Source organism: Pleurodeles waltl, chromosome 8 (assembly GCF_031143425.1).
Source record: "Pleurodeles waltl isolate 20211129_DDA chromosome 8, aPleWal1.hap1.20221129, whole genome shotgun sequence".
Classification (NCBI taxonomy): domain Eukaryota; kingdom Metazoa; phylum Chordata; class Amphibia; order Caudata; family Salamandridae; genus Pleurodeles; species Pleurodeles waltl.
The window spans coordinates 395,212,641-395,225,399 of NC_090447.1; positions in this window are offsets into that span (position 1 = coordinate 395,212,641).

The window sequence follows — 12,759 nt, forward strand, 5'->3', positions numbered from 1 at the left end:
GGACCAGTGACGATAGTGCTGCCCTCCTGGGCAATGACTCTGGCGGTGGTCTCCGGACCAGTGACGATTGTGCTGCCCTCCTGGGCACTGACTCTGGCGGTGGTCTCCGGACCTGTGACGACAGTGCTGGCGGTGGCGTCCCGGCCGCCAGGGAGGATGGCGCCCTTCTCCGCCGTGCTGCTCTTCCCAGACTGTGCAGGCTTCTTCTGGCCCTTCACCACCTTTGGAGGAGTCACAACTGACTCGGAACTCCCCCTGGGACCCCTGTGAGTAGTTTTGCCGCCAGGAGCCTTCACCCTGTCCCGTCGGCCACTTTCCAACCCTAGGTGCTTTACAGGGGGTGGACTGGCAGTGCTTTGGCTCCGTGTCACACTGGCTGCCCTGGTGGCCGGTGCACTCCTCACACCTTGAACACGCACCACTGCTACTGGACTTTTTTTGGCTGAGGTGTCACTACGGGACCTATGAATTGGAGGGGTGGGGGTGGTGGCAAAGAGGTCAACGTTGCTGAGGAAGAGTTGCTGACAAAGACTGGAATGGGTAGCTGGAGGGGGTCTGAGAGTGGAGGAAGAGGAGGTGGTTGTAGGATGTGTAACTTTAGGTGATTTGGGTGAAGGTGCAGGTACTGGAGGCTGTCATGAGGTGGATGGATGTTGGGTGCCCGCGTTTGTGTACTTTGGGAGGGGGCGTCACAGACACACTGGGAGTGGACACAGGGGACTACCATGTAAATGGTAGTGGGGGTGGTGAGTTCAGGTGAGCGGGGTGTGGTGCTGGGTGTTCTGGTGCGAGTCCTAGTGCCTGTAGATGTAGTGCATGCAGGTGAGAGTGTAGACAACACTGGGAGGGAGGAGGGAGACGACGACGAGGGGGACACAGTGGAGGCAGTGGATGTTGTTGTGTCTGTATGTGTGTGATGCTTGTGTGAGTGCCTGTGGGTTGTGTGGTGCTTATGTTTGCCTGAGCTACTTTTGTGTGTTGAGGTGTATGCATGCATGTCTGATGGTGTGCTTGGGATAGGCTGGGGTACAGGGGACTGGGTTTGGGTGGAGGGAGTTGGAGGGGGGAGGTTAGACACAGGGACAATGGCTGCCATCAGTGCTGAGGCCAGAGATTGCAGGGTTCGATGAAGGGCAGCCTGACCAGAATGAATGCCCTCCTAGAATGCATTACCGTGTTGCAACTCCCTTTCTACACCCTGGATGGCATTCACAATGGTAGACTGCCCAACAGTGAGTGACCTGAGGAGGTCAATGGCCTCCTCACTGAGGGCAGCAGGGGTGACAGGGGCAGGGGTTGAGGTGCCTGGGGGGAAGGTGATGCCCACCCTCCTGGGTGAGCAGGCACGGGGCGAAGGCTGAGGGGCTGCTGGGAGGGTGGTGCTGGTAGGGGAGTGGTGGCTGTACCTGTAGAAGTGGGGGGCACAGATGGTGCCGCCACCATAAGGGAGCTCCCATTGGCAGACGAGTCCGTGTCGCTGTTTGGTGATCCGGTGACCGACGTGAAGCTCCCCTCGCCCTCCGTCCCACTGGTGTATTCGGAGTCCGTGGTGTGGCCCTCCATGGCCATGTGAGATGCAGCTCCCTCATGCTCCGGTGCCACTGTACCTCCGCCTGATGATGCTGATGCACAAAAGAACAGGGAGAGCACAAAAAGGAGGGGGGACGACAGAAGAAAGACAGGTTGAGTGCATGGCTTACCGCTACCTTTGGTGGACAATACAGACACAGCAGCCCCCTGCACTACGCCGTGCTCTTAGCTTCTACAGATGCAATTCCTGGGATCTGCCCTACATGGCTATGGTGGTCATCTGCACACATAGATGACACAGGGGCATGTATACCTGTACTTGGCACTCTACAGAGGTGGGGTGGAGTGCCACATGGCCTGCATTACGGAGGGGCCTAGCCTACAGAACTCGCCCTTGCCTAGGAAATCCCACAGCCCCCCTCCCTCACCCAGACCCCTCCACGGCATGCAAAGTCTGCAGAATGAGAGTGTTCTCACCCCCTTGTGTCTGCTGTGATGCACTCAAGCACCCATCCAACTCAGGGTAGGCCACCGCCAGGATCCTGAACATCAGGGGGGTCATGGTGTGACGGGCACTCCTCCCACGTTGGGAGGCCATCCCCAGCTGAGCCTCGGCCGTCTTCTTGCTCCAGCGGCGAATGTCCTCCCATCTTTTCCGGCAGTGGGTGCCCCGTCTCTGGTGGACCCCCAGGGGCTAGACATCCTTGGCGATGGCACGCCAAATGTCCTTCTTCTGGTGGGCGCTGACCTACATGACATGTACAGGGGAAGAAGAGAAGTCATTAACAACAGCACCGTCAAAGTGGGTGGCCCCCATCCCTACCCTTGCCATGTGGCACATGCATTCACAGTCCTTCATGTTCCCTGACCTCTGCCCCTTCCTACTGACATCCAGCCCTCTCCACCCAGGCATAGCCCATACAACGTGCTCCCTGTGTACTTACCTGTTGGTCTGGAGGACCGTAGAGTAGTGTGTACTGGGGAAGGACCCCGTCCACGAGCTTCTCCAACTCCTGAGCAGTGAAGGCAGGGGCCCTTTCCCCAGACGCAGCAGCCATTGTCTCTTCCAGACTGAGGTCACAGCAGCACTTGCAGCGTAGGTCCTCTCCTGTCGTAGATCAGGTATCGAGTGATTGAACAGATAGAAAATGGCGGTCACGTCCGCGGCGGTGACGTCTGCTGCGGTGCGTATCATCACCGCTGGCGCACTTCATCATTGGCTCCTGGGACCCATAGGGTCCAATGTTAACCAATGCAACATTGCGCTACGGTCTACGACCGCCTACCGCGACGGTGTACAACGCCAGCGCAGATACCTCACATCCCATTGTCCCACATTAGAGGTCAGGCAGCCACCATTTCAGGGGCCCACATGGCTTCATTTACTACTGGTCACACATACCTAGGCCTACACTCAACACACATACAGGAAGAGTTTTGTATTTGGTGTTGTGTTCTGTGTAGCTGTGGGTACATACCTGGGACTTTGTTGACTCTGTGGTTGCTGTTGTCCTTCCTAGGCACCGTCAGCTGGGACATGTGAGGAGATGGCGGAATCCTCCGGTGTACCGACCGCTGGTGGACCTGTTGACAATGGAGGAGCGACATTTAATCATCACCTACAGGTTTGACCGTGCCACAATCCAGGAACTGTGTACCCAGTTGGACCCAGATCTGATCTCACCAATCCGCCATCCCACAGGAATCCCCCCTGAAGTGCAGGTGCTATCAGTGCTCCATTTCCATGCAAGTGGGTCTTTTCAGACAACAGTGGCCATTGCATCAGGGATGTCCCAGCCTATGTTTTCCAACGTATTGTCCAGAGTGTTGTCTGCCCTGCTGAAACACGTAAGGAGCTACATCATTTTCCCTCAGGTGGAGGATTTGGCTACAGAGAAAGGTGACTTCTATGCCCTGGGACATATCCCCAACATCATAGGTGCTATTGATGGGACCCATGTAGCTCTGGTCCCCCCCCCACAGGACTGAACAGGTGTACAGGAACCGGAAGAGTTATCATTCTATGAATGTACAGATGGTATGTTTGGCAGACCAGTACATCTCCCAGGTAAATGCTATGTTCCCTTGCTCTGTGCATGACGCCTACATCCTGTGGAATAGCAGTATCCTGTATGTGATGGGTCAACTCCAGAGGCACCGTGTGTGGCTATTAGTGGACTCTGGTTACCCCAACCTGTCATGGCTATTGACCCCAGTGAGGAATCCCAGGACCAGGGCAGAGGAATGCTACAATGAGGCCCATGGGCGGACTAGGAGGGTGATCGAACGCACCTTCGGCCTCCTGAAGGCCAGGTTCAGGTGCCTCCATATGACAGGTGGTTCCCTATTCTACTCACCAAAGAAGGTGTGCCAGATCATCATCGCCTGCTCGATGCTTCACAATCTTGCTTTGCGACGCCATGTGCCTTTTCTGCAGGAGGATGGTCCAGATGGCGGTGTTGTGGCAGCTGTGGAGCCTGTGGACAGTGATGAGGAGGAAACTGAGGAAGAAGACATAGACAACAGGGAGTCAGTCATACAGCAATATTTCCAGTGACACACAGGTGAGAACATTTTTTTTCACTATTACATTCACTTTCACACTTCTACCTCTATCCTGTCTGTCATTTAGTAGCAGTATTTGGTAACTGAGTTGTACCTTTCCATTACGGTTTCACAGGTGTGGTTCCAATGTGTGTCATCTGCTTGCATCCTTCATGGTATTGTGATGTGTGACATAGGTATGTTGGCATTACAATAGAAAACGGATTTTGACACTGTCATTGATAATACAAATTTACCAAATCACAGACTGACTCCGGATTGTTTTGTGCTTCAAGGGTGTTTATTTAAGTGCTCAAAAATGGAGGGGGGTTGTAAAATGGTGATGTTGGATGGTGGAGGAATGTCCATGGCAGAGTCCAGTCTATTTGTCTCACAGGTGCTTTGCCCATATGGGCATATGAAGTGGAGCTGGGGCAGTTTAAGTATGGACAGGGTAACAAAGTGGGACAGTGGGAGGACAATCAGGGTGGTCTCATTTCCTGGCGGGGGTCTTGCCATCTTGCTCTGTCCTGTTCCTGGATCTCAGGGACCGCTTGCGGGGTGGTTGTCCCTCTGCAGGGGGTGGGGTGCTGGTGTGGTGGTCCTGTGGCGGGGCATCCTCCCCACTAGCGCCGGCGGAGGTGGTAGGCAGTTCATCGTCCATGCTAGTGTCAGGGGCCCCTTGGAGTGCCACGTTGTCCCTCATGGTCTTTTGTATGTCCTTCAGCACCCCTACGATGGTGCCCAGGGCGGAGCTGATGGTTCTGAGCTCCTCCCTGAACCCCAAATACTGCTCCTCCTGCATGCGCTGGGTCTCCTGAAACTTGGCCAGGACCGTCACCATCGACTCCTGGGAGTGGTGGTAGGCTCCATGATGGAGGAGAGGGCCTCGTGGAGAGTGGGTTCCCTTGGCCTGTCCGCCCCCTGTCGCACAGCAGCCCTCCCAGTTCCCCTGTGTTCCTGTGCCTCCATCCCCTGGACTGTGTGCCCACTACCACTGCCCCCAGGTCCCTGTTGTTGTTGGGGTGGTGGGTTATCCTGGGTTCCCTGTAGTGGTGGACACACAGCTGATTGACGTGTCCTGGGTACGGAGGTATGGGCCCGCTGGGTGGGTGCTGTGCTGGTGTTACCAGAGGGTGGAAGGTCAGTGTTGGGCTGTGCCTGTGCGAGGGGAACCGACTGTCCCGAGGCCCACGATGGTCCGGGCTGGTCATCTGGATCCAGATGGCCAGAGCTGCTGCCATCACTGTGGGCCTCTTCTGTGGGTGGAGTGGAGATGTCTGGACCCTCCTGTGTGGTGACGTTCCGTAGTGGTCCTGCAGGGATATAAGAACATGATTAATGCATGTGTGTGTGTCATGGTGTGCAATGGGTGGGTGTGCGTGTACCCCAGTGCAAGCATTCCTGTGTGGGGGTTTGTGTGATGATGGTTAGGGGGTTGTTATGGGTATGTGCAGTGAGCATGCTTTCGTGATGGGTGACCATGCTTAGCTGTGTCATGCAGGCCTTGGTGTTGGTATGGGTGGTTTAGCCTTGTTAGATGATTTTTCCAAATTATGTTTTGCCTGCATTTGTTAGCCTGTTTCCACACACAGCAAGTTCAAATTTGTGTTAGAGGTAAGGACGGCCCGGCTCTGAAACTGAATGTTAATAACTGAATTGTGATGAATTACTGATGTCACCATCATCTTCTTTAATGTGCATACTATAGTTTTGTTAATTTGTGTTATTCTTTTGCAGTGTTTAGCAGTATTAATGCTGTGTTGCCTTAATCTCTTTAGATGTTTTGGTCAGCCTATGGTTTTCATGTACGTTTATAACTTAGGCTCTCATTATGAATTTGCCAGCAATCACCGCCGACCATCGTCCTGACGATGAACAAATACCGCCAGTGGCGGTGAACTGCATACCGCCGTATAATGATGCCAAAAAGACAAACCTCAGAAAATCTTGCAACCTCCACCCACCACCAGGGCCAATGACAGTGGAAAGTCAGTACACCTCACCCCGCCACCGCCATGCAGACAAATCCCCGCGCACCAAATAATGATGCACAAATCAGCTCGGCGGACAGTGAATGTCGAACAACCATTGGCGGTACGGACCGCCACGGCCAGCAACAACAACATGGGACCTGTCAACAACAAATGCACACATTGGTAAGTTTGAAAAGCACACACCTGACACACATCCACAAAACTTTAAAACACAAACATACACACCCCACAATCCTTTGCAACGCTAATAGCACAACAAATATTGACAACACAACACGCATACACTGAACTAACCATCACACAAGTCACTTACACAAAAATACCACTAAAACTCATACATTGCACACCCACCATCACAAGCCACATACCCAACCCGCAACAGCACCCTCACTAATACACCTACAACACACCACCCACAACACACACCATGACACCCCCTGAACACCCCCGCTTCACCGACAGATAGCTAAGGACCATGGAGGATGAAATACTCAGGGTCGAGCCACACCTGTTCGGGGCACAGGTGCAGCAGACACCCTTGGCCAGGAAGATGGCGCTATGGTAGAAGATAGTCAACAAGGTCAAATCCATGATAAACCATCCATGCACAAGGAATGGCATCAGGAAGAGATGGAACGACCTGTGCAGGAAGGAACGTTCCATGGCATCCAGGCACAACATTGCCATACAGAAGACTGGTGGTGATCCCCCACCTCCTCCCCCGAATACACTGACTGGGAGGAGAAGATCCTGGCTATCCTGCTCCAGGAGGGCCTCACTAGACTCAATGGAGGACTGGACTCAGGTAAGTCAATACAATACCTTAACAATCACCACACCTTTAATGCATGTATCACCCCATCCCACTCAGCACCAGCATGCCCCATCCCCTACCCAGCCCACAACACCCACACACTCACATCCAAGCCACCTGCATGCCCACAATCTCCCATGCAAATCACCATCCATCCCCCTGTGCACAGTCACCACCCCATGCATATAATCTCAGGAGCACTACAACACCCACAATTCACCACCTTCTCTCAATAAATGCATCTAAATGAACACAAAGGGACCCTACATGCCACTACATGGGAATTCAATCACCAATTACTACTGACCAGTGCTACAATTGACAAGAAAGTGCAGGACTCCTACATCTCTATTCTCTAACACACAGACACCACCACCCATGCCACCTGGATGGAGACGTTAAGGAGTGCCAGTCCTCCACCTGAAGATGAAGGCCCCCCTTGGGAGAGTGCAGAGGGATATCGGAACACAGAGGAAATCTCTGGAACATCCCACAGCCTTGGACAGGCACCCTCCATAAGCCCCATCCAGGACACCACTAACATCCCTACCACTCAGCCACTACCATCAGCTCTGGCCAAATGACCCCACACCAGTATCACCAGGTCATGTACTGGCTGCCCACATATACAGAGGGCCGAGTCTCTACCCACCACCAGGCAGGATGTTGAAGGGACAACTGCAAGTGGGACTGCCACACCTGTGCAGGGGACACAGGCACAGGGAGCTAAGGCCAGTGGGAGGGTAACAGTGGCCCAGGGTGGTGGCCCAAGGAGGGATGCTGCTGCCCAGGAAGTCATTGCTGATTCCCAGGAGAGGATGGGCCTGATCCTGGCCATGTTGGAGCAGAATTAGAGGCTACAGGTAGCACACCACCAGGAGTCCATGGAGAAATGGAAAAAGCTCAATGCTACCATGGCCTCCATTGCTGGGGTGCTGCAGTGCCAGACAAACATCCAGCCTGAGTCCTCCACCCACCAGCAGGCACCTTACACTAGCTAGGACACCTCCCTGCCGTGTACATCTGAAGCATCTACTAGACTGGTGGCACTGCAAGAGGGCTCACAGGACACCAGCACCCCTACCCCTGTAGCCCAGTTTCATCCTCGCAAACGTGCCCTCAGACCCAGACATCCCACCAAAAAAACAGCCAAGACTATCCCCAGTGCCAGGAAGTGACTCTGCCCTGAACTGTCTCCCTTGTGTGCCACTAAGCTACCTCGTTGACATGCCACTGCCATCTCACCATCTTCCAATGGCCCCTTGGACTATACCACTGTGCTTCCAACAGCTGAGCATATGTACCTGAGTATGGTGTTCATCATGTGCCCACTCCCTTCCACTGTCCCAACACTCATGGATATTTTGACTTGGAATAAATACACCTGTGCACTCAAAATATCCGTCCTCTATCAATATGAACAATCAATTGTGAATGTGAATGCATTAGCCGGTTACCATCATAATGCCGTTTTTATTGCAGGAGAGGATCCAACAGACTGTAGTGTCTGAAGTACGTCACACTGTTCACTCCATCTGCCACTTTAGTCATGATTTTGCTACATCCCTGTAAAGGACGCCACAGCACTTACTACATGAGTCACCCTGAAACAATGCAATGTACCTGAGAGTCACTGGAAGTATAGCTGGATTAGCTGGGTCCTGGTGTTGATGTCCTCCCCTCTTCTTCACCATCACTCCCATCCCTCCTCTGAGGTGGCGGGCTGGTTGGACAACATGCTCCTCTTTCAAAAGTGGGATAGTTTTCCTCACAGCCAAGTTGTGCAGCATGCAGCAGGCCACCACTATCTTACACACCTTGTCAGGGACATAGCAGAGAGATGGAGGCAACAAAATCTTGCTTTCTGGAGTCCTATGGTCCGCTCAGTCACCCTCCTAGTACGATCATGTGCCTCATTATAATTCCTTTCTGCATCTATCCTGGTATTCCTCACAGGTGTCAGGAGCCAATGCATGTTGGGGTAGCCAGAATCCCCTGTAAAAGTGGGCGAAAGAGGGTTGAAACACACACAGTTTACCTGCATACAGCCTGGCTGTCAGCTATGAATCTGATTCAGTGTCATACACACTCACCTATGAGCCAAGCTCTGTTCCCCTGTAATTGTCCCATCATGTGTGGTACACTGCTGTTTCTCAGTACAAATGAATCATGGACTGATCCTGGGAACCTAGCATTAACACGTGAAATGTACTGATCAGCAGTACACACCAATTGGAGTGGAGTGATAATTTTTACGATTCGGGAACACCTGTTCATTTATTCTTGGGGGTATGAGGGCTATGTGGGTACCATCAATGGCACCTATCACAAAGGGGATATTTGCAAAGGCATAGAATCCTGATTTAATGGCGGTGAGATCAGCCCTTTGGGGAAACTGGACATAACTTTGCAGGTGTTGAACAAAAGCATTCAGGAAACTGGACAGGATGTGGCTGAACATCGGCTGAGATACCCCTGCAGCTATGCCCACTGTCACTTGGAATGAGCCTGTGGCCAAAACATGTAGCACAGATAGTCCCTGCACAGTTGTAGGTATGGCATGGTGAGTCTTCTTAGCTGACTTCAGAAACAGGCTCCATTTCTGCACAGCGGTCAAGGATTGTAGCTCAATTAAGTCGGTAAGTTATGATGATGTTACGTTTCTCCATGGTGGCCAGATCTACCAGGGGTCTGTAAACAGATGGGGCTCTCCCTCGCCACATGGGTCTGTACCCATGGGGGAGGAAGAAAGACACATTGAGTTTGGACATACACTTGTATCACATGGTGACAGAATTCATGTTTTACATATGACACATGTGACGCACACAGACACAAAGAAGGAGGTAATCCTGTCAGGCTAATGTGTGGTGAGATGTCTCAGTCATAATGGCATCACAGTGTAGACATACTTCCCATCATGATTACATGTGGGAGACCGGTACTGATGTCAGTACTCGATGAAGGGGAGAGGGAATGGAGCCATGGATGAGGCTCCCGGCCGGGCTATGGAGGCGTGGTGGTTGCAAAATGGCAGCCTCCTGCCATCCAGGTAGTGCCGTGTGAAAGTGACTTCATTCCACTGGTGCAACTCATCCTGGCGGTAGGCGGTGTTCACTGCCGTGCACCTGATCATTGGATAACATGGTTGTCAATGGGAACCTGGGCCAATTGGTAAGTTATGATGATGTGACGTTCCTCCATGGTGGCCAGATCTACCAGGGATCTGTAAACAGATGGAGCTCTCCCTCACCACATGGGTCTGTGCCCATGGGGGAGAAAGGAAGACACATTGAGTTTGGACATACACTTGCATCACAAAGTGACAGAATTCATGTTTTACATGCGACTCATATGTAAAGCACACAGACACAAAGAAGGAGCTAATCCTGTCAGGCTAATGTGTGGTGAGGTGTCTCAGTCATAATGGCATCACAGTGTAGACACACTTCCTATCATGATTACATGAGGGGGATCAGTACTGGTGTCAGTACTCGACGAAGGGGAGAGGGATTGGAGCCATGGATGAGGCCCCCGGCCAGGCTATGGAGGCGTGGTGGATGCAAAATGGCAGCCTCATGCCATCCAGGTAGTGTAGTGTGGAAGTGATTTCATTCCGCTGGCGTAACTCATCCTGGAGGTAATCTGTGTTCACCACCGTGCACCAGATCATTGGATAACATGGTTGTCAATTGGGAACCTGGGCCAATCATGATCCCCACTGGTGATGACGGTGCACACTGCCCCGGTATCTACCGCCATTTTGACAGGCCCTTGTCACTTGAATCCTGCACTACGAGAAGGGAAGAACTCCACTGCGTGTACAGTTGTGTCCTGACTCAGGTCCCTGAGAAGGCATATGTAACAGGGGAACGGGCCCCAGCCTTCACCACAGAGGAGCCGGAGAAGCTGGTGGATGGGGTCCTACCTCTGTATGCCAAGCTGACTGGGCGAACAGAGGAGCAGGTGAGTTGCTATTTGTCCTCCTTAGATGTGTATGAATGTGGTGGATGTCTGTATGCATTTTTGTTCACTGTGTGAATGCTCACCCATAGTGTGTCTGGCAGTTTTTGGCTTGAAAATTGTCTATATGTATGTCTCCATGGGCCATGTCAGTTTGAACGGGCATGGCATTTGTGTATGGGGCACCCACACTGATGTCTGTTTCTTTACTCTCTGTGTCCCATGCAGGTCAGCACTCATCAGAAGATGGGACTGTGGCAAGCCATCGGCAAGGAAGTGCGGACCCTGGGGGTCTACAACCAGTGGAGCACCCACTGCAGGAAGTGGTGGGAGGACCTGTGGTGCTGGGCCAGGAAGACCGGAGAGGCCCAGCTGGGGAAAGCCTCCCAACGAGGGAGGGGTGCCTGTCACACCCTGTCCCCCCTAGTTTCCCGCATTCTGATGGTGGTCTATCTGGATTTGGATAGGCACTTGAATGCAGCACAGCAGTCACAAGGAGGTGAATACCAACACTGTTGTGATGCCGCTCTGATGAGTGTAGGTAGCTGTTAAGGAGTGCATGCATAGTAGTGCCAGGCACATAGTTTCCCTGCTGTCCTGCCCCCCTCCACGTCTGTGGGATAGTGTCCTTGATAGTTTTGGCTGGGTCTGTAGGCCTGCGAGGGGCCCCCTGTTTGGGCCACTGTATTCAATGTAGCCTCATGGACTTGCAGATATGTTGGCTTGTCATCGTCTCTCATTGGTTTACTTCACAAAGTGTATCAGAGTAGTGGGGCGGAATGGCAATGTAGGGTACCGTGGGGCCATGCCAACTAGTCAGGAGCACATTCATAACATGTGTTGTGTCTGCTGAGGGTTTGTGCCTGAGCGGGGTGGGAGTGTATGAGTCACAACATGTACATATTTCCTAGAATTGGCATACTTCTTTCTTGTTTTGTTTCCCTTCCCCTGTGCTCTTGTGTCCCTGTGTACATTAACATCATCTGGCGAGGGAGCTGAAGCACCAGGGAGTGTGGGTGCCGCAGCCCACGGGACCCATGTGGCAGAGTCCACTGACGCCAAGGGGAGTAGTGGGTTGGAGGGCGAGGGGAGTACCACAGGGGAGGCAACTACCACTGGAGATAGTGAGTCTGATACCTCCTCCAATGGCAGCTCCCTGGTTGTGACGACCCTACTGGGAACACCCATTCTTTGCCATCTTCTGCCACCCCATACCATCACCGCCCTCCCAGTTGCTCCCCACCGAGTTGGCTGTGCTCGCTCACCCAGAAGGGTGGGCTTCTCCTTTGCCCCAGGCACCTCATCCCTGCCCCAATCAGCCCTGTTCCCTTCATAGAGGAGGCTATTGACTTCCTGAGAACCACCTCTGTAGGGCAGACAACCATCATGAACGCCATCCAAGGGCTAGCATCCCAGATGCAGCAATGCAATGCATACCTGGAAAGCATTCATGGTGCCATGTCTGGCCTACAGAGATCTTTTTAGGCTCTGGCCTCCTCTTTGATGGCAGCAGTGTCCTTGGTCTTTCCGTCCCCCCTCCCACCACCTCTACCTCTTCCAGCACCCCACTCCCTTCACCCATCCCAAGCACACATACAGACAGCCATGCACACAGATCCACACACAAGAAGCACACAGAGAAACACAAGCACCACACTTCCCACCACAGGCAGGCACACACCCAACATACCAAAGCACACACAACAACATCCACCTTCCCCAATGTGTCAACCTCCCCTGCCTCCCTGTCTGTCAACTCACCATGCACACCCACATGCATTGCACCCTCAGTCACTGCTGCTGCCCCCATTCTTGCAGTCACCACAACAACTAACATCCAGTCATGTACCCCAGACACCACACCTGCACTCACAATGACTACATTCACAGGCACTTGAAGCACACTCACCA